General features: G+C 43.0%; 1 long non-coding RNA gene across 1 annotated transcript in view; it reads left to right on the top strand.

The window, feature by feature from the left end:
- Nucleotides 1-24582, top strand: part of LOC309836152 — a 187078-nt gene that overhangs the window by 119948 nt on the left and 42548 nt on the right. The window lies entirely within an intron of this gene.

The following is a 24582-nucleotide window of genomic DNA, read 5'->3' on the forward strand; positions in this document are numbered from 1 at the left end:
GTGTCAATTACCGCCGTTTGATAACGGATAATATGTCAAGGTCTGTTCTTCCTCAAGATGCAGCCACACGTTTTAAAATCATTACGCGTGTAAGCGCGAGCCCCATGGCCTCGGGGTTCAGTCCATTTGTTACATCCCATTAGGACGTGAAGGCACAGGCCGGGGTCTGGGGAGAGCGCAGGGTCCCTGCCTCCTCTGCTCCCTTTACAGGGACATGAACTGTGGTTTACTTTCCCCAGGGGCCCTTTATGATCCCCACGATATCGGTGGTGGGGGGCAAGTCACCCCTGTAATCACTCCCACTGCAGGGCCACCAGGGGCATCACTAGGAATAAACCTGATCCAGGTTTCAGTGGAGCCTGAGAAGTTTTACTGAAAATGAAGCACTTTCTGCCGGTCTCTCTGTCTGCTGGGGATGGGAATGTGCCGTTTCTTTCTCCCCTTTCTTTCAAAAACCACGTGTGTGCTTTCCAGTAGTCTTTTCACATCTTGGCCCTTCCAAGAGCGCTTTGTCACACATTGGCGTGGATTTGACGCACGTGACCCGTCATCCAAGGGCAGCCTCTGTGCTGCAGAAACAGACCCTATCCCGGTCTTTAGACTGATGTGCAAACGCTATAAATAGCAGGGGGGATGCTGTAATTCACCATGAAGACAAGAAAATGAAGAAAAATTATTCAAAACGTCTTTAAAAAATCGAGGGTGCTCAAACGGGCACTGCCTCCGGGATGGGCTTCATTTTCCTGTCTGGAGCCCTGATTCAGGCTGTTTGTGAAGGGCAGGAATCTGGGCCACATACACCCTGCAGGAGTTAGAGTGAGCAACTCACATTCCTTTCGTGTTCAAATCCTCCCTTTACACCAGTGGGAGCCCCACGTGGACCGGATTCAGGATATTCAATTCCTCTTCCCCTTCTGTAAAGAAGCCCAACAAGGAAAACTTCACCCTGACGCACTTTCCCCCAAGCACCCTGACCAGGCTGTGCTCTGGGAATCACAGCGTGGGGTGAGCTGATCTCGGGATCTTCTCCATTTGCCAACAGGCCGTCAGGTGAAGTAGGCCGCGTGGGCTCACACTTCTCCTGGCTGGATTTCCACAGACCCCTGTTCGTTAGAAACCTTCTCAAGGGACCAGCCACACTGGAGGAGGCTGAGAAGAACCCACTGTTAGCACAGATTTATCACAAAGGAAAAAAGTCCATTTCAACATTTGTAATATGTTAACGTGCTGCATTAACTACAATGTTTGCTTTCTCAAGGAACGTTTAGGGCTACTTTTCACACATCTAAGCATGAGGAAGAATTCACACAATTCTCCTCCCTACAGGAGGGGGTAAGAAATCCAAACAACCCATAAATGATAACCTAGCTCTGCAGGGTAAGGGCAGGAACACGTAGTCTCTGATTTATTCACTTGGTTGATAGCTTTCTCAGTGTATCTGCGAGCCTGCATCACTTGTGACCTGCTTCTACACACACACACGCACACAAGGATATAGGCACACGTGATTCCATTAGATTATATGGAAAGCTTATTTCTGGAATAAAAGAAAACTGCAGAGCCCCTCACTTCTACTAATTTTATGAGAGTAAAATATTAAAACTTCCAAGCGTGTATATACACGTTCATCATCCACATCTATGGAAGATATTTATTAGTCAGTGAGAGAAAGATTTTAGAAATGAATCGTCTTGCGGAATCATTTGATAAAAGACTCAGAAAGGCTCTGGTCGTTTTTGATTCCTGTAATTGTTCCGTTCCTAGGGCATTGTGTCCCAAAAAGCAGTTCCTGGCCCAGTTATGACCTGGTTAAGCCACGTAGTTTTCACCGTCGTGGACCACCCCACACCCTGTGCTTAGTTTTAATATGGTGACTTCCTACCATTGTCACCTATTGAATACGATGGAATATTAATAAAAATGAGCCAATTCCACAGTGCCTTGGTCCCCGGGAAGAGACTCTTCTGCGTAATTCCTGAATCTGATTCATAATCATTTTACATGGAGCAACTCAAAATGTTCTACAACTTTGGTGAATTCTGCTAGCTCATTTCACCTACATGCTTTATTAATCACATGAAGATAAGCATAGAAAAATACACTGTTTTATAAAATCAAAGGAAGACGGTGTTTTGTCACAGTTCAGCTCTATCTCTTAATTGATGAGATCTTTGTAAAAATCTTTAGACTAATTTTGACTGTAGCATAATCTAAATATATTTCATCGGGGTCAAAATAATTCAGTCAGTAAGAGAAAGCATTTTAAAATAATTTTTATTTTAGAATAGACAGATCTACAGAAAAGTTGAGAAGGTAGTATAGAGTTCCCATGCATCCCAGGCTCACTTTCCCATTATTAACATCTTCCGTTACTAGGGCACATTTGTCACAGTGAATGAACCAATACTGATGCATTGTCATTAACTAAAGTCCATAGTTTGTTCCTGTTTCCTTAGTTCTTACCAATCCCATCCTGGATTCCCTGTTACAAGGCGTCGTCGTATCCACTGAGGGTCCTCTGGACTAGGACAGTTTCTCAGACTTGAGACTCATTCCTAAATGCAGAATCTTAGCTTTTCCTCTCTGTTCTCATTAGCTACATATATTTAGGTAGTTTTATTTGTAGAGGGAGAGTTGATTGGAGACAAAGATGGGGAGAGGTAATTAATCCCCTTCTCATTATGAAATCAGTCGGATAAATTAGCTAATGCCTTTTGGGAAAGTCTTCAAAAACCAGGAAACAATGGTAGATTTAAGAGTACACTGGATGAATAATTTCCAGTGCCAGAGGGGAGATCACCTGGCACGTCCATTACCGTGGGGAGGATAAGGGTGTTTATTCACTTACGCAGGGACTATTTTCCTGGCCGGCGCTCACATGCCATTTTTCTGCCTTACAAGATAAAAAGAAACAGTTTGTGACCATTTTCTATTTAAACAGAAGTTTTAGGTATTAGATAAACACATGTACTAAGAGCACGTACACCCCCCGTGAATTTATTTAAGTGCCAAGGCAATTCTGAGTCATCCCAACCAATATCATTCCTTTTACTTAATAGAGGGGTTATCATCCCCCAGCGATGCTGAACAATGTTATTTTCCCAAGTAGGAGCTGTCGCAGAAATGGCGCTGGGTAGGGGCTTTGCTTTGTTCTCTTTCTCTTCACACTCGTGTCATTCGTCTGTAACATTTTAGTTGTTCAAAATGATAAAAAAAACCTCTGCCTTCCTGTATGAATCTTCCTTTTCAATTAAGAAGGAGTATTGGCATGTCGAGTATTCAGGACGTATAATTTTCTAGTAAGGAGGTACAGTGAGTATCAAAAATCAAACGGGTTCTCCTTTTAACTTGTAATCTTGCTTTTAATCTTAAAACGGAGCCAAGTAAATTTGTCTGTTTGCTGAGTTAGAGTCCATTTCTGTAGATAGTTCGGATGGATAAGCAGTACTGCATAAACAATTATAACAATCTGAAAAACATTTGGACAGGCCCTTAATTTCGCTCTAGGGGAAATTTATTCTTGACAATTACCTTATTTTAAGCATGTGGAATCACGGCTTTTAGGGTGTGCTATTTGAAGTGGGAAAGCAGCTCTGGGTTGTCATGGAAATTTTGTGATGAGTGAATACATCCGATGGGCGGGGAAATGGGTGTGAGCCGTTCTCTGTATCCCTTCATCCCTTCTGTGAGTCACTGACCGTTGAACAAACCTGGTTTGGGTACCACACTTGGCTCTGGGCGTCCACTGAGGAGACACTCAGTTTGTGCTTTGGGTGACACATTCTGAGAGGGAGCCGTGTCCGTGCAAATAGAAGGGAATAAGACTTAGATTAACTAGTGATGTTAAAACTGAAGCGGTGTGGACAGGGGAGGGCGTGGGGCAACACTGTGCTCTCGGTGGGCGCTTTCCACACTGGCTGATTTGGGATCTGGGGGCAGGACCTGCATGAGGGGTCGGGGCACAGCTCAGCTGAGCACACACACGGGGCATAAAAGACTCAGATTGGTGGCGCAGCGGTTGAAAGTCTGCCTGCCGATGCAGGGGACACGGGTTCGTGCCCCGGTCTGGGAAGATCCCACATGCCCCGTGAGCCATGGCCGCTGAGCAAGCGCGTCCGGAGCCTGTGCTCCGCAACGGGAGAGGCCACGACAGTGAGAGGCCCGCGTACCGCAAAAAGAAAAAAAAAAAGAAAAAAATTGAAAAAAAAAAACAAACCTCAGATTCCATCCTGGAAAGAGGATCACCTCCGTCGTCTTTGGAGTCGTGTTTACACATATGCTGTAGGTCTACATTTTACATCAGTTGATAGAATAGGAGTGTGTGGGAAAATATCTGAATCCATCGAAGGGAGAAACCCAGAGGGTCTGTGGGTGATCTTTTTCTCAGACTTACCCCTTTCTTCTCCCTGAAACATTCCAGTTCATACAAAATCTAATTTAGAATGAACTGGGTTTTTAAAAAAAGCAAAGCCAGTAGTTTTTCTAATGAAATCAACAAAGAAAAGGGAACAAAGGGTATGTTTAATATGATAATGGCATAACTATTTTTTGATTTTCACAGCAATTTAAATACAATTTATATACACTTCAAAGGCATTCTTATTTTGATGATAGTTTCTTACTTTCTTTAAGTAAACTTCTCTAAGAGTTAAAATCAGTATCATAGCCTTAACCATAGATTACTTGATCTCTTACTCAGATTTCTGATCACAGATACTGTCCATAAATGATGGACATCTAATTTCTGAGGTGGAACAGTTTTGAAAATGACTAGATCCTGAAAGATTTACCTGTTGGCTCTGACAGTTGCCATGTAAGGTCTAGGTGCTTGTTGGAACTCCATACACGATTCAGTGGTGCAGTGACGCAGTGTCACCAGCAGATTTGCTCTTCCACGTAAGGCCTAGGTGCTTGTTGGAACTCTGTCCACGATTCAGTGGTGCAGTGACGCAGTGTCACCAGCAGATTTGCTCTTCTAGCTATTAGTTTTCAACAACTGGATCAAACCTGGGCAAAAAGCTTGGCAGGTACTGAAGTAATTCAAGGAAGGTGGCTCTGAGCAGTGGTAGGTATAAACTTAAAACACATGCACACAAGAGGTCTTGGAGACTGGATTTAGTAGCAAGTTGTTTGGATTATAAAATCAGGTGTGGTAGGGTATCCAAGCTGGCAAAACTAGGAAATGGGCAACAGCTATTGTTGGTGTGATTCCAGCTCCTCTGAGAGCTGATTTCCTTCTTTCAGTGATATTTTCTAATTATTGCTGACATTCTCTCTTGATATTTCCCTCATATATATTCCATTCTTATCAATTCTTGTTAAAGTATTAACCAAATCTATGTATCAGACCAGACTTTCTGTGTTACAATTTCTCAGAGAATTGCAGATCATTTATATATCTCAGTCTGGACTCCCAGGAAACATGCATAATTGGTCCATAAAAATTTCTCCTTATACTCTATTCTTAAAATATTATCATTGGATTGATTAAAAAACAATTTTTGATGGTATGGTGATGTTCCGATTGTCTGATGATGTTCTGGTGGTACGACAATGCTGTGATGGTTAGTGGGCGTGTGTTGGTTGGAGTTGCTGCATTAGCTGGTGATGCTGTGATGGTTGGTGATGCTGAGATGCTGCTGCTGTGATGGCTGGTGATGCTGTGATGGCTGGTGATGCTGAGATGGTATAATGATGAATGCATGAGCGGTGATGCTGTGAGTTACCAGGTTACAAATGACTGGGTAGTGACTATATGTAACATTCAGGGTTGTGAGGGTAATAATGAATGGGTCAAAAATGACTTCTTGTTAAAAACATCTAATCAATTTCATGGAACACAGATCTTTGCCATAAAGAAGATGGCTCTCCAGGTGAAAATAGAAGTTAGGAAGATAGAGGCATAACATAGTATACTGCTGCCTTGGATGAATCTTTTCCAAAGGGCTCGTTTTTCTCTTCCTTAGGTTTCTGCGGATTTTAATCATGATGATACCATTTTGTCACAGCCCACCTGTATATCAAAAAGTATTTGCTTTGAATAAATACTACTTAAAAATTATAGCATTACTTTTTTACAGAAATGGGTATCTAATGCAAATGTTTATTTTCAGTGCAATAATTGGCAATTAAAATATATTTGGGTATGCACTCGGATTTATTGCATTATGTTCTCCTATTAGATAAACCCATACGTTTTCAAATGACTGAAAGAGAGAGATACTTAATACACATCCAAGATTTTATAATATATTTGTATTGAATAAAAGGTCTTCTAACAATGCAATTAAAAACTGTTCATTTCTTTTTTTGTTTTCATTGCAAAACTAGTTTTAGTATCAAAAAACAAAACATGGTAACAAATTCAACAAATTAAATGACCATCAGTAAGGAAAGAGTTAAATAAATTTTGATATATCCAAGCTGTGACATACTCTGCATCCAATAAAAACAATGGAATTAATCTATATGTCCTGACTAGAAAAGATGTTCTTAGCATGTGCATATGTTAAGCAATTACAAGTTGAGATCAAATATAGTCATATAATAATGGTTGTAAAACTGTTCATTTCTTAGGAAATTTAAATTACATGGTTTGTACCATACCTTACCAGGTAATTTTGTTTTAATTTTTGTAAGCTTTGGGGCTTAATGTATCCCAACTCTGGAAGTGTCTTAAATTCAGAAAGGATCAGGCCCTAAATATTGGGGGTGAGATATTTTTTCCTACTGTACCTGTATTCCATCAGGAACTGTGTACATGTCGGATAAGAGCCAGATAAAGAGTGACACGCAGTTTCTGAATTTCAGTCTCTCCTTGGTAAAAACCTTGTGCCCCAGAACTTGCACTGCAGGCAACCCTGATCATTGTCATTAAAACAGAAAAGCGAACAAACGCCTCAAATAGCAAATAGAGTGGTGTGTACCTTATCCTTGGTGTCTCCCTTCCAGCTCCCGGGAGGCCAGATTTGGGGGAGAGCGTGGCCAGATTTCCCTGGACCCCAGCCCTGGCAGTGGCTCCTGGCAGCAGCCCAAGTTCTCGCACGCGGCCCCTCCTTCCCATGGTCCCCAGCTCCTCTCCTTCCACCTCACTACCTCCTTGTCCTTGGCGTTCCCTTTGGAGTTCCAAACTCAAGCTGTCAAGTCTAATCATGACACCTGCCCACTGTGTCTACGCAGGGAAAGACAGTACCACCGGGGAACGCCGTCTCCACTGGCCACCGCGACACGTCCTCGGGTTTGCGTGTGATACGGTGGAAAATGCGAGCCACGGCACTCCCTTCCTGTTAAGCTACGTTCCCTTTGTGCACGTGCAGCTTTCTCTCTGCGCCTCTACGAAGAGATAACAAAGTTAATACAGCCATTAGCTAAAATATGATAGCGTTTTGCTCATTATAGATGCCTAAGGGAGCTTGATGCATTCAGTGCTTAAATATAAAGGACACTCACTGACAAAAGGATTCATGTATCTGGGATGAGCCACTTTGGTCAAAATTAGGAACTGAGAGGACAAGACAGATCTGCTAATGACCAACAAATAAATGCGAGAGGACACGGTGGTATCATAATCAGTATAAAACACGATATGCTCCCACGTTCAATTTTAGCTACAGAAATGTAGTGAACGTGGCTCCGGAGGGACACGAGTTCAAAATGAAATAGAACAAAGCATCCCCGGGAGGTTTACTGCATGTAGTTTTGAGTATGGCCCGGGGTCCTGTGGGCTTAGGGATGCTGTGTTCACTCAGCTCCCACGGGGAGACTCGAGGTCCACACTTTGCAGATGGAAGGGGCGACTGGAGCTTCACGCTGGTAATTCCTCCTCCCACGTGAATACCCTTTAGGTGCCACTTCAGACAATCTGCCTGAGCCTAAAAGACAGATGGACTTCATGGTCAATGGTTTTTTGTTTTTTGTTTTTTTTGGTATTTCTGTAATTTAATATCACTAATTAAAAATTGAGAGGGGGAAAAACTTGGCTATTTCTTTCACTTAAACCTTTTGAAATTATTGTCACACTGTTGCAAAACTTACCTAAGGTAGAATTTGATGATCCCCTGGGGCAGTTCAACGGACTAGTAAACTAGCCTTGATGACCTGTAGGTAAAATCGTGCTGGGTTGCCTTGTAATCTTTCCGACACACAAGCACCAAGCAGGCTGCAGACCAGACACTCCTGCCATACAGCAGTTTGCTCTTTAAACAAATCGCACATAGAAAACAAACTTATGGTTACCGAAGGGGAAGGAGGGGAGGGATAAATTGGGAGTATGGGATTAACAGATGCACAGGACCATGTGTAAAATAAACCACAAGGGTTTACTGTATAGCATAGAGAACTATACTCAGCATCTTGTAATAGCCTATACTGGGAAAGAATCAAAAAAAGAATTAGATATATACATACACATGTATAACTGAATCACTTTGCTGTACACCTGAAACTAATACAATACTGTAAGTCAACTATACTTCAATTAAAAAAAATAAATTGCAAAGCACAGTGACTCTGCAGGGGCATTTATTCACATGCCCCTCTGAAAACTGGCACTCAATCCTTGGAGTGCATATTTTATTTAATCTCAAAATAATGTACTGAATGTCAGTTTTAGGTCTGCTCTAGAATTCCCGACACTCTATTGAGCCGCAGCTTAAAGAGAATCGAAGGCTAAGGCTGGCTCCTCCACCGGCTCAGGTCTGCGCACCTGTAGGTTCTTGGTGGTCTTGGTCACAGATGAAGGTGGCCTCCAGGGTCCCTTTTGGTTCCAACACCACGGGTCCAGGCTCTGTGAGATCAGCCTGAAGTCGAGTGTGAGTGTGTCTCATCATGTCAGCCCACAAACGGGCATCGCTGGCCTGTGCAAACCTGCCCCTCAGAGCTTGGAAGACACCCTCACTTAAGAGGACTGCTTGCAGGAGGCATAACTATTGCTCTACAGCAGGAGTTGGCAGCTTTGTTCTGCAAATGGCCAGAACAGTAAATATTTTAGTTTTAAGGGTCATAAGGTCTCTGTCAAAATGACTCAATTCTGCCGCCATAGTAGTTTGAAAGCAGCCCTGGATGGTATGCGATGAATAAGCTAGATTCTGTCCCCAAAGAACTTTAAAGCCTTACAAAGATGCAAAATTTCGGTTTGTTAACCTTAGAGGCAAAGGTGGTGTGACGTGGATATTGTGGTTACTTGTAACGGTCAAAAGCACAGTCTCTGGGACCAGCGTGCCACTTACGTGCTCCATGACCTTTGGAAGGTGACATAATATTTTTGTGCTTTAGTTTGGTCAGCTGTAAAGTGAGCCTGTTAATAGCATCTACATCACAGGACTATTGTGATCATTAGGTGAATAAATACGTAAAGTCATGTAGAACGTGACTGGCCCAAACTAAGTGTTATAAAAGGATAGCCTCCTTGAAAAAGTTAACTCATCATATTGTGAAATAAGAGTGAGCTTTAACAGCATTTTAAAACATAGGATTTAACTCTTACATAAATATTAGATCAGGATGAATAGTGAGGGGACTATTACCGTAGTAAAGATTATGAGGTCATTAGATGGGATATAAAGAAGCAAGATTCTAAAACTATAAAGGAGATAATGTCCGGTCTTGCTGACCCATTGATTTTGAGAATTGAGGTTCAGAAAGCATTCAGAATTATTCCTCGCCACATCCACATCTGGGGGACTTGTGTGGGGGAATAACCAACTTTAATAAAGAATATAAGTGAAATTTCAGTGCTGAGGGAATATTTTGAGCCAATAAGCACTCCTCAAATTTACCCCCATGTTGGGTTTGATGCCTAATCTACAGCGTATAACTGTAACATTGCGTTTCCACTTTTCTGTTTATGCAGTTGTCCACTTACTGCCTTTCTCTTATAGTAAAATGTGTCTTCCTTGGAAAAAAAAATAATAAATGGAGTCATGCTGAGTTCTTGGTAGAGGGCCAGCAGAAATGTGGTGGCCAGGGCTGTATGGCCAGGGTTGGAGGGTCCTTCTGGCACAGTGCTCCTCAGAACAGCTGTGCTTCACTTTAGTTAACTGCATGAATGAATGCAAGTTATATCCCCAATATCACTTCAGAGTAGGGGCTCTGGACCTGCAGAGGCTGGGATTCAGGAGTGGGCTTCTGGGGAAGATGTGCACAACTGCAGTTCCTAGAAAAGTCAGTAAAGAGTGTGGGTGTGTGTGTGTGTGTGTGTGTGTGTGTGTGTGTGTGAAAGGGAGAGAGAGAGAGAAAGAAACAGAGGCATGGAGATCCTTCTTGACAGGTTCTGCCTACAAATCCAACTTCCAAAACATTCTAGTTCCAAAGACAGTTAGAGAACTGAAACTCAGTACTGTGGCATTTACTCAGAATGTGTCCCCAAAAGACAAAGAGATTTTTTGAAAATACGAAAGAGCAGTTAGGTAAAGTGGTAGACAGACTTTGAAGGTCCAGGATAAATCAAAATCCAGTTAAGAACAGAAGGACACCAAGACCAGAGGAAGTGGACCAAAAACAACGTTTATAGAGACAGTGGCTAAAAGCTGAGAATTTTTCAGAGTGAAGAAAGGTATGGAGTCTCTAGATTGATTGTCCATTTTATTTTATTTATTTTTATATATTTTTTGCGGTATGTGGGCCTCTCACTGTTGTGGCCTCTCCCGTTGCGGAGCACAGGCTCCGGACGCGCAGGCTCAGTGGCCATGGCTCACGGGCCCAGCTGCTCCGCGGCACGTGGGATCTTCCCGGACCGGGGCACGAACCCGTGTCCCCTGCATCGGCAGGCGGACCCTCAACCACTGCGCCACCAGGGAAGCCCTATTATCCATTTTAAATCCCATGAAAGATTTTAAAAAATCCACACCTAGATAGAGGGGGAAGATATTAAACTAATAATGAGGAAAACGAATTCCCCAATCAAGAATGGCAGTTATTTGAATAGACTTCTCAACATCAACAATACGGAGCAGAGGGCCGCAGAGGAACAGCTTTCAAATCACTGAGAGACAAATAATATCAACTTCAGTTCTATACCCAGCTGAATTATCATTCAACAGGGAGCACAGAATAGAGAACTATAAAGACAGGTGAGACTTTACAAACCACATATGCTTACTGAAAGTACTGTAAAAGGTATATTTGCAGGAAGCAAATAAACATAGACAAAAAGAATTGAATGTGTGTGCCATGACAGAGACAATAGTGAACAGAGAAAAAGAATTCAAAACATATTACCAAAGTTAATTCATTGTCAATCACGAAGATACTAAATCAGCATATAACAATCAGAAATATGAACAGGAAAGGTTAATATACGCTAAAGTCTTTGTAGTTTAGGGAGAAAGTTAGAGGTACCGAATACTGTCACATGTTGTTAGAAAAACACATGTTTAATATATATGTTTAAGCTTTTCTCTGAGAGGCTTAAAAATCATAATCTGAACAGAGTGAGCAGGGGAAATTCAGGATCGGTCAGGATATGAACAAATAACACTAAGAATTACAGAGTAGGCATAACTTTAATGAACAGAGAGAGATTTTATTTTAATTAATTTATTTTTGGCTGTGTTGGGTCTTCGTTGCTGCGCGCGGGCTTTCTCTAGTTATGGCAAGCAGGAGCCATTGTGGTGCACGGGCTTCTCATTGCGGTGGCTTCTCTTGTTGTGGAGCACGGGCTCTAGGCATGCAGGCCTCAGTAGTTGTGGCTCATGGGCTCAGTAGTTGTGGCTCGCAGGCTATAGAGCACAGCCTCGGTAGTTGTGGCACACGGACTTAGTTGCTTCGCGGCATGTGGGATCCTCCCGGACCAGGGATTAAACCCGTGTCCCCTGCATTGGCAGGCAGATTCTTAACCACCGCACCCCCAGGGAAGCCCCTGAGAGATATTTAAAACAAGAAAATGCCACATACAGCATCGTACCAAACTTTTGAAAATATAGATGAAGTAGACTATTATCTAGAAAAATATACCTTACCAAAACTGTCTCAAATAAACTTGTTTTTTAAGAAACTTAAACCAATAACTTTTAAAAGAAATACATTTGTATGCTGGTCCCTCCTGATCCCTCCTTCAAATAACAAGATGAGACATTTTTTAATAGATGACTTCTAACAAAACTTCAAGACAAACTGTTCCAAGAACATAGCAAAATAAAATTATGCATCTTATTTTAAGGTGCATTCAATTATGCACCTATTATTTTAGGCCAATAATCTGCATCTAGCTAGACAAGGAAAATAAAATAAAAACCCAGAGCAAGGTTACTCATGATCACATTTTCAAAAATCTCACCAAAAAAAAAAAAATAGCGAATGTAGCAGTATTTAAAGAAAATAGAGCATGCGGAGGTGGAATTTGTCACAGGACGCAGTATTATTCTCTGTCATTGCTCTTACTCATACTAGTAAGGTAAAGGAAAGAGACAACATTGTGTTTGGCACAACAAATGCAGAAGAAGCTGTCAGAAATTCAGTGCACAGTCATGACAATAGCTCTCAGCAAACTAGAGAGGAGGGTTGTTTTAACTCTAAAAACATATCTGTTAAAAGTAGCATTTCATGGTAAAACTTTAGATGTATTTTTTTAACGTCTTTATTGGAGTATAATTGCTTTACAATGGTGTGTTAGTTTCTGCTTTATAACAGAGTAAATCAGTTATACATATATCCCCATATTTAGATGTATTCTTATTCAAGTTAGGGATTATCCCTACTAGTTAATATTTCTCTAGAGGTTTTAACCAAAGCTGAAATATTTGAATTGGAAAGGGAGATTCAAAATATTTGGTATTTGAAAGTAGTGGAGAGTTTTTATAAGAACAATAAAAGTAATACAGTAGAATAAGATATACTTCTCATTGTCAACAAAAACTATATGGTATAGTTTAAACAATTTAACAAAAATTGTTTAAGACCTCTGTAGAAAAAACTATGAAAAGTTATGGGACATAGGAACCCAGAATAAATGGAGATATATTTCATTTTGCTAAATGGGAAAAGTAAATATTTTAAAGATGTCAGTTGTACTCAATTTAATATACAGATTCAGTGAAATTCCAGTCAGATTACTAAAGGGCAGTTTTAAATGAGACTTGACCACTGAGCCTTAGTTCATATGAAAAATTGAGGAATATCCAAGATAATTATAAATAAGACAAAAGGAAGGAAGAGGAGGAGGGGCGAGGCACTTTTACAAAAGGCAAAAGACAGAGTTTCATCAGATGGAGCTGGAGCCACCGGACATCCATAGGACAAAAAAAAGAAAAAAAAAATAGTGACCTAAACTTCACAGCTTAAACAAAACTTAAGTCAAAATCTGTCATTCTATTTAAGGCTTTTAGAGAAAAACAGGAGAAAATTTGGGGACGTATGGTTGGGCAAAGAGTTCTTAGACTTGCCATGAAAAGCACAGCCCATAAAAAGAGAAATTGATCAATTGGACTTCATCAAAATTAAGAAGTTGTGCTTTGCAAAACACTCATTAAGAGGATAAAAAGACAAGCTATACACTGATAGAAAAATTTTGCAAGCTAAATATTTGATAAATGACAAGTGTCTATAATGTATAAAGAAATCTCAGAACAGAACAGTATAAAAACAAACAATCCAATTAGAAAATAGTTAAAAGATATTAACAGGCATTTCAATGAAAAGGATTTACAGATAAATACAAATAAATACACGAGACGATGTCCAACAATATTAGCTATTAGGGAAATGCAAATTAAAGCCATGAAGAGCTATTTCTACTCACCTATCGATATGGCTAGAATAAAATAGTGACATCACCAAATGCTGATGAGGGTGCAGAGAAACTGGGTCCCTCAGGCACTGCTGGTGGGAATCTGGAAACTAGTTGGTTGTTTCTTAAAAAGCTGAGCGCGTAACTACCGTATCTACTAGCATTTGCTCTCCGGGGCGTTTATCCCAGAGCAATGAAGACTTACGTTCACACAAAGACCTATACACGAATATTTATCGCAGTTTTATGCATAAGAGCCCAAACCTGGAAAGAACCCAGATGTCCTTCAGTGGATGTGGGGCGTCCATACCACAGAATATTACTCAGCATCAAATAGGAGGAAACCACTGACGCCTGCAATGACCTGGTTAAATCTCCAGAGAATTATATTGAGGGGAAAAAAAGCAATCACAAAAATTTTCATATAATATATATGTACTATATAGCATATAGCATATCGTATATACGTACTTTAATGTACTAAATTGCACATATGCTATATAGTACATATATATTACATATATAACATATACGTATTATATATGCAATATGTAACATTCTGTATATGTTTATATTATATATAATGTTTCCATATGATTTCATTTATATGATGCTCTTGAAATGACAAAATTATAGAGAAAGTACAACATATTAGTGGCTGCCAGAGGATAAAATGGGGTGGTCCTTGGCGTGATAGAATGTTGTGTATGTGGACTGCATCACATCCTGGTTGTAATATTGTACTGTAGTTTTGCCAGACGTTACCATTGGGGGAAACCGGGTACAAGGTATTCAATACCTGGGATCGCTTACAACTGCATGTGAATCTGCAGTTATCTCAAAACAAAAATTTTAATTAAAAAAAAAAGTCTAGTCCTTAAGGGACTTGGAGCATAAAGCTTCTGGAGCAGTCAGTCTGGAGCCATCGAGGTGTAGGGTGGCTTTCTCTGCCCGGAGGGGTTAAATATTTTCCTTAGAATTATTAGAACACCCACTAGCTGCTGAGGTGTTGCTGAAGAGGAGAGGGTGAACGTTGTACAGCTCGCTGGTGGGTTGGCACAAACATCTAGTTTCTAGGAAATCTGAAAGTTCAGAGGGTGAGGGACATCAGCCAGCAGCAGCGCAGGGCCCCGGGTCCAGGAACCAGAGCGCCGGGTGACGATTGCTGCTGGAGACGCCGGGGCCGCCTTGGAGAGCTCCTGGAAGCTGCAGAGGGTGTATTGAAACCCGTCAGTGTGGCTCCTTGCACCAGCATGGGGTCAGAGGTGCCTGAGAAACAGCCCGGAGACCTGCAGGGTCCTTGAAGGAGGAGGCCCAGCTGGGACCTGGGAGGTTTTGCTGCTGGGAACCAGCCGTCCCTGCAGAGACGAACATGACTGGATGGCCTAGCCGCCCATGCCAGCACTGCCTGGCCCTCAGGTGATGGGCTTCCCTGGAAGTGATGGGAAGGAACTTCCTGCCCCTGGTGGGACTGGGGCATGCTGGGACATAGAAATTAAGTTCCATTATTAAAAAATTATTTTCCTATATGGGTGTTTAATGCACATTTAGTGCCTTCTATAGATGAACAGGAAAAAAACCATCTTCACCATGGCCCGAGCCTGAATGTGGCTGAATTTGGAGGCACGTAGAATGCTTTCCATTTCCTGGGTCAAAGCGAGGCGGTGTGTTTTGTCCTGGCTGTCGCTGTTTTTCTACGGCTCTTCCTTTGGTTCCAGATCTCTCACAGACACACAGGTCCTCACGAGCCCAAAGAGGCTGCTCTGCACCACAGCTCAGAACACAGGGCAGAGGGGCCTCTTTTCACCACCCAGTAATCTACCATAAATTCTCTGACCTGGCACACCCTTGAGAAGAAACTGCTTTGGAGGAAAACTCTAGAAGGATAGGAATTCTCCCAGCATGAGGGGCACCACTGCTAAATCGGCCCAGGTGCTAAGGGGACACGGAAACCTTATCTTTGCTCTGCCTGAACCTCAGCATATCCAGGAGACTGAGAAGCTAACAGGCCCGAGGGGGCTCAGCAGACCCTGAGGGGCACTGTTTCCTGATCTCATCCAGCCCCTGTGCCCTGGTTCGCAGCTGTGAACCCACATCTTAACTTGTGTTTGTTTTCATCGTACTATAAGGCGAGGTTGGTGAGGATTCTCCACCACTGGAGGCCTGGGCCTCCCCAAACAAGCAGTTAAGGACAGGACTGGTTTTTGTCTGGCTTCCATTATTTCTCACACCTTCTTGATGGTTTTTTAAGGGTAAAACATATCTGACAGCTTTGTGGGAAAAAGCATGGCCGTCTGAGACCAAGACTTCTCAAAATCTAATGCACCTGCGACCTCTCCCAAGGGGAGACACCCACCCTCCCTCCAGCACGAGTCCCCCTTCACCAGTGTGGAGCCTCTGGCGATGGATTTCTGAAGACTTTTCCTGATTTTCTCACAAGACCTTGCTGTTCAGCTTAATATCCTGCTTGAATTCTTGTGTCAACTGCTAACAGAGAAATACATTTTAGTGTCATGGACCAGTGAACTCATTGCTAAATTCTGATTGAGGGAAAAGAAGATTTTGTGTTTTAGTTTGAGTTTTCTGCAGAGCTTTCTCTTATTTGCAAATAGAGTGACTTTTTGAAAAGTAAACTCCTAAACTAGAGATAAAGCTTAATGTAAGGTTAACTAAGACAAACAACCAGCAGAATGGGTCCATTTAAAGTGACTTTAAGAGAGATCAGAGAGATTTTCTTTTTAATACAGTGAGCTTTAAGAAATAATTTATAATTGGTATTGCAAGGGTTTTCTACTTCTGAAGTGCAACCTGCTCCATTAATCCTGCGTACGTCTATATTTTATTGACTGTACCTCATCACTTCCAAGATGTGCAGTCATGGGATGGCGCTGCCGTCAGCTTCTTTGGTCTTCCTTGGAGGAGGAGTAATTATGAAACATGGAAACCGCCTCTGCTGGATGGGATTCTTCTGAAGAAAGAGGTGAAGAAGCAGCAGCTGTAGCGATTGAAGTAGTAACTTAATGAGACGGTGTCTAACAACTGGTTTAGAAGTGAACATTGTTGAGAGGAGAAGTACCTCCAATCCCGATAGGAATCCCCCAATTAGTAACTTAAACCGAGGGGCGCAGTTAATTACTGTATATTAGTAGAACAATGAGGTAATTCATCTTTAAATTCTGAACTTGCTTCCCTGCAATATTAGGGAAGAATGTGCCTTATCCCTTCCTTGTGTGTTTTTATAGGAACAAGTTATGACTGATCTTGAACAGAAAATCCACCTCCATCAGAAAACCAAGATTCCTTCTCTTGCTGAACATATCGGATTTCTGACAACTAATCCCTTCTTCAAGAGAGAAAATATTTTCATAATACAACCTGCAAGAAGTATTCAAGATGTATAAACTTGTTCATATAAACCAGAACAAAGTTATCTTTCATCAATGGTTGTGGTAGCACTATTACACATTTAAAATATATGTATCGTGCTTAGACCATATTTACCTAATTATATAGGTTGTAAACAACTTTTTTTATCCCAAATAATTTTTTTCTTTATTTCTTTCTTTCTTTTTTTAAATTTTTATTGGAGTATAGTTGATTTACAATGTTGAGTTACTTTCAGGTGTACAGCAAAGTGAATCAGTTATACATATACATATATCCACTCTTTTTTTTTTTAGATTCTTTTCCCATATGGCCATACAGGCCATTACAGAGTATTCAGTAGAGTTCCCTGCGCTATAGAGGGAACTTATTAGTTATCTATTTTATATATAGTAGTTGTAGTGTGTATATGTCAATCCCAATCTCCCAATCTATCCCTTCCCCCCTTATCTCCCGTAAACAATTTTTAAAATAGTAGTTTCCATGATTCAAGTTGTACACTTCATTTTATTCAAAGAGGGCAGAAGAATAAGTTAATCTGAGGAATGAAAGACCCCTGGATTATCCAGTAATCCAGAGAAGCTGAGAAATTTGGACATGTCATTTCGGACTGAAAATGAATCTTTAATCCAAATGAAGAGTGTTTCATTTCTAGGGAAATAAAAACGAAAACAGGGCACAGGTAAATCGGCTTATTTATTTTGTCCAGATCTCATGATTGCCCTGGGACAGCTCAGTTTAATTATCACGTCATTTGTTTATTTGTTGCTCGGGTCGCGTAAACCTTCATTCACGAGGCACTCCCTGAACCCTCTGGGGCTCGGTGATGTGTGACGCACAGGACAGTAGCAGACTGAGAGCGGGCAGGTCGGACAGAACAGACTGTTGAGTGCGTCTCTAGGGGCAGCACAGGGAGGACTTTGGAAACAGGAAAGACCAGGGCTCACCAGTTCAGAAGGCTGGGGAGGGAGGGCTCAGAGGAAATGGTGCTTGAGGACAGATGGGTGGGATTGCTTACCATTTGAAGCGGAAGCGTTTCTCGAGTTTCGTGTGAAAGATGCGTCTTGGCGTAAATCTGAAGGCCTTTACGTGAACAGAGTAGTTTGACGACTGACCAGCCCAAAGCCCTTGACGGGGGGCTGGGCCGCGTGCTGTTAGGGCTGTGCCCTCCACACCCAGCATCTGCTCAGACCTGGCTGCACACACGGCGCCTGCTGCCGAAGTGATTCAGACATGAACCAAAGCCATGCCCGTCTCGGTGCTTCTGCAAAACATACCTGTTTAGGTAACACATACTTTCAGTCACCAATAACATGTCTAACAATTGAATATGAGACGTTGATAAATAACCGTGATGGTGGCTATTCATGCGTGAAAAAACAGATGCTTTGAAAAATCGTAGTTTTGAATTTTGCTTTGCATTTTGTTTGTGATTTACTAGATTTGTTTCAACGAAACATGTCTGCAGGCTCTTTTATATCTCTTCAAATGCAAGTTAGATTTTGACATATCCAGTTTTATCACTAATTTTAGGCGAATATATATGTACTTACTTTCTAGAATTGCCTGAACGCCATTTTTAAGCCTAAAGTCCTTTTACGCCTTTATATAATCCTTTTCATGAATGTGTTATTTATTTGTATCGTAATTGTTATCTTAACTCTTACCTTGCTAAGTAGAAAACAATTCAGAATTTCTCCTATCCTGTGCAAAACAGTTCAGTAGTTCCTCTTTTTATGTTTTCTTTTTATATTTCCCCTTTCCCTCCAGTATTACCATCTGCTTGTTTTCTCCCTGTTCCCAGTGGTACCCGCAGGGAAGTTTCCATCCACATTCTCTGCTGATGTATGCGCGGCTGTGTTTATTTCTGGTGCTGTTGTCTTTCCCCATGTGTTAGGGACTTGGTCGGTTACACCGACTCCGGGTTCAGGTTTCCTGCTCACAGCGTTTACTCACAGCTACTTCAAACTTTTCTTAAGATGAGAGCTTAAATTACCAAATACAGATTCTTTCCCACTACAGATTGAAGAGTGGAAGAGAAGAGAGTGTAAAGGGAGAGAGAGCTACTGTGTTAAAAAATGTCCAACTACTTTTTTTTAAATTAGTTTTTATTGGAATGTAGTTGATTTACAGTGTTGTGTTAGTTTCTGCTGTGCAGCAAAGTGAATCAGTTACACGTGTACATAATGTCCACTCTTTTTAAAATTCTGTTGCCATATAGGTCGTTACAGAGTATTGAGGACAGTTCCCTGTGCTAAGCAGTAGGTTCTTTTAGTTATCTGTTTTACGTATAGTAGTGTGTATATGTCAATCCCAATCTCCCAATTTATCCCTCCCCCCGCTTTCCCCCTCAGTGGATGGATCTAGAGATCGTCATACTGAGTGAAATAAGTTAGACAGAGAAAGACAAATATCATATGATACCGCTTATATGTGGAATCTACAAAAATGGTGCAAGTGAACCTATTTACAAAACAGAGATAGAGTCACAGACGTAGAAAACCGACTACTTTTAAAACCCGGTAGCAGGACAGCCTCGTGCAGACTTGGCATCCCCCTGGCAGTGGCTCCTCCGGGCATTTTCCTAGCCTTGTGGCCTGGTTTACAATTGCACTGGCTTCTCTTGGAGCCCCTCGTGGACACTGAGGCTTACGTGGATCTGTACATTGCGAGTCTGGACCTTTCCTTGTAAGTCACAGAGTTTGCCTAAGTGACCGGGAGGACCTGGTCCTCTAGAGTCGATGTTTGATTGCAGCGAAGGTCTGGCCCGGGAGCTTCAGCAGGTGGATGACTCATCCTGCCCTGACCATTGATGAAATCTGATCATGGGAGAAGACCTTTCTTCTCAAACCCAGCTGTTAGTCGGCCTCCATCCTGAAGCGTAAGGATGGATCACCCTGGCAACTGCATCCTCCCTGGTGTAACTGCAGACGTTATTCTAATTCATGGCCACCTAATCCTCTTCAGATTCAACAGACATAACTGTTTCCATAGGTGTCACCGACACTTGGAGATACGGTCAGTGAGGCTTGGTTGGCCACTTCTGGAGCTTCCAGCCAGGCCTTTGTTGCAGACATAGGCTGTGGATGAACAGGGTTTCCTTATCACTCAGGTGACCCCGTGTTTTATAAGGAAAATAATTTCCTGCAGCACAAAAGCCAATGAAAATTATTTTTACTTTAGGAATTTTATCACGTCTTTATGAGAAGGAAACACTGCAGGTATGATCCCCACTTTATGGATCAAGGAAACCGAGGCCTATGCTTTAAGGAGATGACTCAGCGTGGTACAAAGAACAGCAACACAATTTGGGGCAATGGAGAGAGAGCTACGGGTCTGATGTTTTATTTTGCTTGAACTAGAGATGTCAGACCACACAGTAAATCTCAGTTCCAGGTGCCAAATTAATAGAAGTGGATGCATGGCACTGAATTTGCAAAATGAGAACAGGAAATTGACACAGAAAGCGAAAGATCACATAACTTATAAACCCAATAAGGAGATGCGAGATGCAAGAGAGAAATCACCAGGACGGTCCAGGGGGCGGTGATGAACATGCATGGCCACCCGCTGACGCGGACGCTTTGCGTTAGGTGTTGCTGGCCTTGCGGCAGGTTAGAAACATGGCTGGGAGTGGGGAGCGGAGGGGAGGCTACAGCAGTGTTTTTAAAAATGAAGGAAAATGGCCCCAAATGTGAAATACTGGAATTAGTAGCTTTCATCTTAGAGGATTTCTTTTCAGCCACAGCTCTCAAAAAGTCAAAGGACAGAGGAGAGAGGCAGCGAGAGAGATGTTTCTCTGTTTTTGTCTCCGTGCCGTATCTTTTTTATATACATTTTGAGGGCAAAATGTCACACCCCAGATGCAGCAAGGGCCAGGTATTACGGATACAGTAGCGTTTACACATACCCCACCTATTACGCAATTGAAGCTTCTCCTGACACAAGTTACTTTCAAAATGGGATAAAATCTTAGGATATTCAAGCAGATTTTCAAGTCTTGCTTTGCTCAACAAACACCAGTTTCAAAGTCTGCCATCTTCCTGGGGCAGATTCAGGACCCAGAGCAACGACCAGGACGCGGCCCCTGCCCGCACGGGTCCACCGCCTAGTGTGAGTGGGTGGCACCTGGCTAAAGGCACAGCCCTGCACGGAATCCCAGCCTGACTCTGCCAGGAACTGATGGAGTCAGGAAGACCTCCAGAGACGGCCGCAGCTGGCCCGGTCCCCGTGGCGCTGGCTCCTGCCCTCGGGGTGCCGGGGGACCCTGGCGCCCAGTCTCTGGCCATCTTCCCTTTTTGGCCATCCACCCCTCTGCCCCTGAAGCTTGAGTGCTCCCAGGAACCATCATTTTCAATTCTATTGACAAGTGGAACTCGCGTCTCAGCCCTGCCGTCACCCGTGGTCTGCAGACTCAGTCCCGCCAGCTCACATTCCCTTCCAGGTGCGCGCAGGTAACAACTGAGCACGTGCCAAACTGGCTCTCTTGTGTTTTACTCCCAAACTTGTTTCTCACTCTGTCTTCCCAAGTTCACACCGTTCACGCTGTGAAAACGCACTTGACTCTTGGAGCTTCGAGTGTCTTAAACAGGCTGCTTCTGACCACGCCCATCTCACCGTCAGGACCGCCCTAGTTCCACTGCCTCTCTGCCTTTTGTGTACCAACACCTCAGCAGCCTCTTAAAGGCCTCCCCGCCCCTTAGATTCAGTTCTCTACCTGCTGATCTGAAGGACATTTTTGTCAAATGCAAATCAAGTCCCTCCACCTTGTGGCACACAGCCTCCGAAGGCTGCGCACACCGCAGGCCTGCGTCCCCATGCTTTCCTGTGGCCCACAAGGCAGAGGTGCACACCCCCCGGCCTTGTGTCCTATACTTGAGGGTTTGCAAAGCTCCGAAGATCTGTGTCCTCGTGTGCTCCTTCTAGCAACTCTGAATTGTGGGTGTTATTGTTATTTCACTATAGAAAACTGAAAGAAATACTCAGAACGTTGAGTGATTTTCCCCCAATCCCAAAGCTGGTGAAATTTGGATATGATCTTTACAAAAAAACCTGGTTGGTTAAACGTCTAGCCAGAGCTCTTTCTGTTGGGTGTGACGCACACAGGGTACGGTGACGACAAAGGCTGTACGAACTCCTGACCTCAGAAAAGCGTGACGGGAAAAATACTGATTTAAACCTTGATAGGAAGATGGCTTCGCACACCTGGAGACCAGGGTTTATTTCATGCCCGCAGGGCACTGAGAGCTGGCCTTGCCCGCATTCACCCCCGATATTGTGATCTCGTGGAAAGGGCTTACGTACGCTCTGTCTTCCCCAGGAATCAGCTGCGACACCCACACTGGCATGGGCTTTGGGAAGAGACAGGAAACTGCTGGCTGCGGGAATTTTTCATTGTTTCCAAACATCCTGCTGTCTCTGTGCGTACCTGTCAATAACTTCTCTTCCACCCTGGTGTCATCGTCCGTACCAGGATCCGATCCACCTCCCTGGAGGAATTTACCGAAGCAGCTGCCAGCCTGGACCTGCAGCGGGTTGGCCCAGAGTCTCCCACGTCCGTAAATTTCTAGAAAACAAGCAAGGAGAGGGCAAACGAATGCTATGCTTTAGTCCACGGCGGGTTTGCTTTTCGGCTCTGACGTGAGCTCAGCTCCTCGCATGGGGGCCTCCATCCCTGAGCATCCTCTTCCCACCCGTGCACCGGCCGGGCCCCCAGGAGTATGCGGGGCGTGGCGCAGCCCCGCCTGTTGCCCCTGCCTGTGGCCAGGGCTCCAGGCTCTGTTCTCCCACACCCTCAGCTCTAATGAGGGAAACTTCCGAGGCTGAGAGTCCATCTGCATTGTCTATACATTTTGGGAGGTGCTTCCCCAGGGACCAGCTGGGGGCAGCCAGCGGAGGCCGCGTGCCTGCATGGAGGTGACATGCGCAGCGTCCTGAGGGGCCTCGCAGCTCCACGGTCCCCGACTGCTCAGCTCACGTGTCTTATTCGCTGGAAATCCTTACCCCGGAGTGAAACAAGTAGCAACTGGATGAAAACCACTATTTCATGGAACCCACCTCCCCTTTGGGATGTGACCTTATAAACGAAATGAGAAAAGTTTATTTTGATTTTGCTAAGAAAGAAGCCAATTTCTTTTAGTTTGCCCAAATTTCCAGGGATATGACACAGTATATGCTAATATGGGCACCTAATCCTTGTCTACAAAATGCCAAACACCTGGATGAGAGGAGAAATTCAGTCAAAAACAGGTATTTCCAAATAGCTGGATGTTTGAGCTAAAGTAAGTCAAATAGCCAACTTTTTTTTTTACTATCAACATGTTTTTCAGACTTAAATTACATGCTTTGTACTTACTTGTGAGCTCTGACCATCAAAGCCTTTTTGAAAAATCTGAAAAATGAAGATGTGGCTCTGAAACCCAGCAGGAGCAGCTCTGCATGAGGTGAGGCTCCCGGTCGGCTCCCGGGCTGGGAGGACAGAGTAGCCAGGGAGGTGTGAGCGGCTTGGTCACCAGCTTCACAAGCTTCCAACGGGTGCCGGATTACCCCTCCCGGTTCACTGGAACTCAGAAAGTGGCCTGAATTTATCTCATTTAATCAGCGAGGAAAAAGCGTCTACAAAGACAGCCAAGTGGATGCCCAGAGGCTCAGGGGAATGAAAGGCTTTGTTGTCCCAGAGATGGCGTTATCCTCTGTCACATGTACTAATTAATATGCAGGGAAAAGGCAGCACTCCAGTTGTCAAGAGGGGTTGTTATAAACAAGCCAGCCGCTGTGCCGAGTGAGTTACAGTGGACAGAAGTGCATGGTGCACGGTCCGTGACTAACATTCATGGCATGGTGTCTCATTACATCATGAAATTTTATTGTATGGTTATTAATAGTTATATAAACTAAAACAGACATTTGACCTGACTTGTACACAGATTTGAAAAAGTAAAGAAACAAATCAGTTATTCTGATAGCGTTTGATCAAGAAGCACAGATTTTATTGCCATCACATTGAAAGTTGATTTTTTGTTTTTGCTCAGCTGCGAATTTTATTCTTTGTCTGTTTTAGGAAATGGATCAAGGCATCCATGAGAGCCAGTTGCTGGTGCACTTTTTAAATCTGATATGTTAACTGTTCCCGTTCGTGTAATTGGCTGGTGGGGCAAGAAGAATAATGTGATAAAACTTTTTTCTCATTTTGTTCCTTTGTTGTTTTACTCCTATCTGTACACTGTGAGCAACTTTATAGTGATAGGTAACATACTTTTGTAAAAATATATATATATATTTTAAATTGTAGCTAAGCATCTCTAAGAAATATTATTTATATATGCTATGTACTGAAATGAGCGACCTGAATATTTCGTCTTTGGGATTTTACGGGCATCCTTGACGTCCTGGCGCTTTCTCCCGTGGCGGGCTGGCTTTGGGGGCCAAGGCTGGTCATTCCCCGGCACGAGGGGGGTGGAGCGTGGGGCTGGCCC

The sequence above is a fragment of the Grampus griseus genome (genome assembly GCF_964374135.1).
Source record: "Grampus griseus genome assembly, chromosome: 18".
In the NCBI taxonomy this organism is placed as follows: domain Eukaryota; kingdom Metazoa; phylum Chordata; class Mammalia; order Artiodactyla; family Delphinidae; genus Grampus; species Grampus griseus.